General features: G+C 36.6%; 1 pseudogene; it reads right to left on the bottom strand.

Moving 5' to 3' along the window:
* Positions 1-1255: 1255 nt before the first annotated feature.
* LOC131822445 (U4 spliceosomal RNA) lies at positions 1256-1323 on the bottom strand (annotated as a pseudogene).
* Positions 1324-4768: the final 3445 nt, after the last annotated feature.

Below are 4768 nucleotides of genomic sequence, written 5' to 3'. Positions count from 1 at the left end.
GCTAGGCAGCTTTCTGTCAGTCTCAGCCTATTAATAGTGATGCTGTCTATTAGGAATCCCTGGGGGCACTCACCTGGGCCCATACAACTTGTGTTGAGCTCTACAAGCACTTCCCCTAACCAGAGTCAGTATTGTGGCTGGACCAGCCCTTGTGGTTCTTATGATTACAGGATGCACTTCAGAACAACCATCAGGGAACTTTGAAAAAAACATTCTTTACTCATTAAGACCTGGAGAGTACATGGCACACCAGAGGCCACATAGCAATGCTGCAGGTAAGAAAGAGAGAACACGGACCTGGGGCTCCCCAGTTATTGGGGCTGAAGGTGGGTGCCTAGCATTTCAGGTGTTCACTCTGTATTGGTGATTTAAAACACAAGATTGGGAATTAAAACACGGGAAGGGAAATGTAGGGTCACTCAAGTGGTCAATTACCTAAGTCAATCAGGGCTTTCTAAAATGGGAATTTCATGGGTAGAGCAGCTGGGCTCTTTATCTAGTTGTATAGTTGTCAATATGTTTCCTTGAGACAGATGTCTTTAAAATGGATGCCTTGGCAATCAAAAGCTTAATGTCAGGCACTAACATTACAAATTTACACACTAAAGTGTACACTTACAAGTGGTTAAGATGGTAACATTTATGTTATGTGCTTTTGTAATAAATAAATCACATAATTCCTTCAGCTTCATTTTTCTTTTTAAAAATTGTCTTGGCTATGTTATTTCCTTTGCATTTCTTGTATAAATTTTAGAATCAGCTTACCTATAGCTACAAAAAACCCTGCTGGAGTATTTTTTTAATTTAAATTTTGTTAGTTAAGATGCAGTGCAATATTGGTTTCTGGAGTAAAATTCAGTGATTTGTCACTTATATACAACACCCAGTGCTCATCATAACAAGTGCCCTCTGTATTGTAACTGCATTAAAACTTACAGATCAATTTTGGAAGACTGACATGGCTGTAATGCTGGGTCTTCAAATTCATGAATATGACATGTCTCTCCATATATGTAGCTTTTCTTTATTTCTTTTATGAGTATTTTATACTGCATATAGTTTGTTAGAATTACACCTACACACTTTATATGTATTTGAAGCTTTTATAAATGGTATTTTTAAAAATTTTTTAAAAATTTATTTTTTATTTTCAGCCTAACATTATTCATTATTTTTGCACCACACCCAGTGCTCCATGCAATCCGTGCCCTCTATAATACCCACCACCTGGTACCCCGACCTCCTATCCCCCACCCTTTCAATTAGCAATAATCGCGCCTCGGATAAACCTCATTGGCTATGATACTGCCACTGCGCAAAGCTCCCCCACCCCTTCAAAACCCTCAGACTGTTTTTCAGAGTCCATAGTCTCTCATGGTTCACCTCCCCTTCCAATTTACCCCAATGGTAAATGGTATTGTTTTTAATTTCAGTTTCCAAATTGTTCATTAGTAATTTATGAAAATATGATTGATTTTTATGTGTTGAGTTTATATCTTGTCACCTTGCTAAATGAAATTATTTCCTGGAGGGTTTTTTTTTTTTTGTAGATTCCTTAGGACTAACTATATAGACAACCATGTCAATGAATAGAGTTGGTGTTATCACTTCCTTTATAATCCGTATGCCTGTTTTTTATTGATTTAAAATATCTTAATATAACATCTTGTCTTTTTGTTATAATTTGAGACATTGTAGTAACAATCAATTTGCTAATTTTGTTTCATGAACATTTACCTTTAAATACTGAGGCATTTGTTAACAGACCCAATAAAATTATTCATTTTTTAAAAATTTTTATTTATTTTATTTGACAGAGAGAGATCACGAGTAGGCAGAGAGGCAGGCAGAGACAGAGGGGGAAGCAGGCTCCCTGCTGAGCAGAGAGCCCGATGCCGGGCTGGATCCCAGGACCCTGAGATCATGACCTGAGCCGAAGGCAGCAGCTTTTTTTTTTTTTTTTTAAAGATTTTATTCATTTATTTGACAGACAGAGATCACAAGTAGGCAGAGAGGCAGGCAGAGAGAGAGGAGGAAGCAGGCTCCCTGCTGAGCAGAGAGCCCGATGCGGGGCTCGATCCCAGGACCCTGAGACCATGACCCGAGCCGAAGGCACCGGCTTAACCACTGAGCCACCCAGGCGCCCCTAAAATTATTCATTTTTGATAGAGGACTATATTAGATATTTATTGAAAAATGTGTTCACTCTTTCAATGTGTGTTAATAATTTAGTTTCCACATATTGTGAATAGTAGTTAGAAACATTTCATCCCTTTTAAAGAAGCTGACATAGACTGCTCATTAATATTACCTGCCTTTCTGGTTACTTTTATATTTAGGTAAAATAGAACTATGTTCTGGGATATTAAAAATTAATTAATATATTAATAAACAGTTTCACAATCCTAGAAACAATGTAGAATTAAATAAAGTCAATGTTTTGTTTAATGAACAATTAGAAATAAGATATTTTCTGCCTCCTAGATAACTGGATGTCTGTAATCATATCCATAGAACATGACTACTAAAAATGTTTTTAGTTACTAAATCCATGGATATGATATATAACTTTACATGGATACAGTTTATAACTTTAAATATTTTTCACTGTAAGTAATTTTAAAATGTCGTTTTTAAAAAGGCCTTTTAAAATAGCCTTTGAGTTCAAGGCTTGCAATATTTGCTAACAAATGATTACTTGGGCTTCAAAGTATCTGAAAAATGTTAACTGAATTTTCCATACATTTTATACCTGTAGTTTATTAAGCATTGTTTACTAGTCAATATAGACATTCCACATTGGTAAATTCATGCATGTTTTTCTTTGGATTTTGAAATCTTGCTGTCTTAGAAGAAAAATTGAAGATGGATTTTAGTTTTTATGATCTTCATTTGTTTCTTTAAATAAGAATTTAGTGGCCCCAAAGGGCTCAGAATTTAGCATTATTGTTAACTTAATATTTTAAAAATAAGCCGGATTATAAATTGACAATATTTCAGGTGTATTGGGTTAAATAAAATATATTTTCAGAAATGTCTGTTCATGTCCTCTGCCCATTTCTTGATTGGATTATTTGTTCTTTGGGTGTTGAATTTGGATCACTACATTTGTATCTTTAGGGTAAATACCCAGTAGTGCAATTGCTGGGTCATGGGGCAGTTCTATTTTCAACATTTTGAGGAACCTCCATGCTGTTTTCCAGAGTGGCTGCACCAGCTTGCATTCCCACCAAAAGTGTAGGAGGGTTCCCCTTTCTCCGCATCCTCACCAGCATCTGTCATTTCCTGACTTGTTGATTTTAGCCATTCTGACTGGTGTGAGGTGATATCTCATTGTGGTTTTGATTTGTATTTCCCTGATGCCGAGTGATATGGAGCACTTTTTCATGTGTCTGTTGGCCATCTGGATGTCTTCTTTGCAGAAATGTCTGTTCATGTCCTCTGCCCATTTCTTGATTGGATTATTTGTTCTTTGGGTGTTGAGTTTGCTAAGCTCTTTATAGATTTTGGACACTAGCCCTTTATCTGATATGTCGTTTGCAAATATCTTCTCCCATTCTGTCAGTTGTCTTTTGATTTTGTTAACTGTTTCCTTTGCTGTGCAAAAGCTTTTGATCTTGATGAAATCCCAGTAGTTCATTTTTTCCCTTGCTTCCCTTGCCTTTTGCGTTGTTCCTAGGAAGATGTTGCTGCGGCAGAGGTCGAAGAGATTGCTGCCCGTGTTCTCCTCAAGGATTTTGATGGATTCCTTTCGTACATTGAGGTCCTTCATCCATTTTGAGTCTATTTTTGTGTGTGGTGTAAGGGAATGGTCCAATTTCATTTTTCTGCATGTGGCTGTCCAATTTTCCCAGCACCATTTATTGAAAAGGCTGTCTTTTTTCCATTGGACATTCTTTCCTGCTTTGTCGAAGATTAGTTGACCATAGATTTGAGGGTCTATTTCTGGGCTCTCTATTCTGTTCCATTGATCTATGTGTCTGTTTTTGTGCCAGTACCATGCTGTCTTGATGATGACAGCTTTGTAATAGAGCCTGAAGTCCGGAATTGTGATGCCACCAACGTTGGCTTTCTTTTTCAATATCCCTTTGGCTATTCGAGGTCTTTTCTGGTTCCATATAAATTTTAGCATTGGCCTTTTAAAAAGGATTTTATTTATTTATTTGAGAGAGAGAGAGAGCATGAGTGAGAGAGAGCAGGGGTGGGGCAGAAGGAGAAGGAGAGAGAATCTCAAGCAGACTCCCTGCTGAGTGGGTAACACCACACAGGTCTTGAACTCAGGACTCTGAGATCATGAACTGAGCCAAAATCAAGAGTCTAACACTTAAATAACTGAGCCACCCAGGTGCCCCTCCATTGCCCTTTTTAAATCAGAGTATTTGTTATTTTGCTATGGGGTTGTATAAGATCCTTATGTTTTGGATATTAACCTCTTGTCAGATATATGGTTTATAAATACTGTCTTCATATGATGTCTTCATATGATGTCTTTTTGTTTTGTTACTTCCTTTGATCTACAAAAGCTTTTTAGACTGATGAAGCCCTACTTATTTATTTTTGCTTTTATTGCCTGTGCTTATTGTGTGATATTAAAAAAAATCATTACCAAGACACTGGTATCAAAAAACATTTTATCTATGTTTTATCTAGGAATTTTATAATTTCAGGTCTTACATGTAAATCTTTAATCCATGTCAGTATAATTAAGTGGTATAAGGTAGGAGTTTAGTTTCATTCTTTTGCCTGTGGATAGCCAGTTTTCCCAGCA

The sequence above is a fragment of the Mustela lutreola genome, chromosome X, assembly GCF_030435805.1.
Source record: "Mustela lutreola isolate mMusLut2 chromosome X, mMusLut2.pri, whole genome shotgun sequence".
Classification (NCBI taxonomy): Eukaryota; Metazoa; Chordata; class Mammalia; order Carnivora; family Mustelidae; genus Mustela; species Mustela lutreola.
This window is presented reverse-complemented; position numbering and strand designations above follow the sequence as displayed.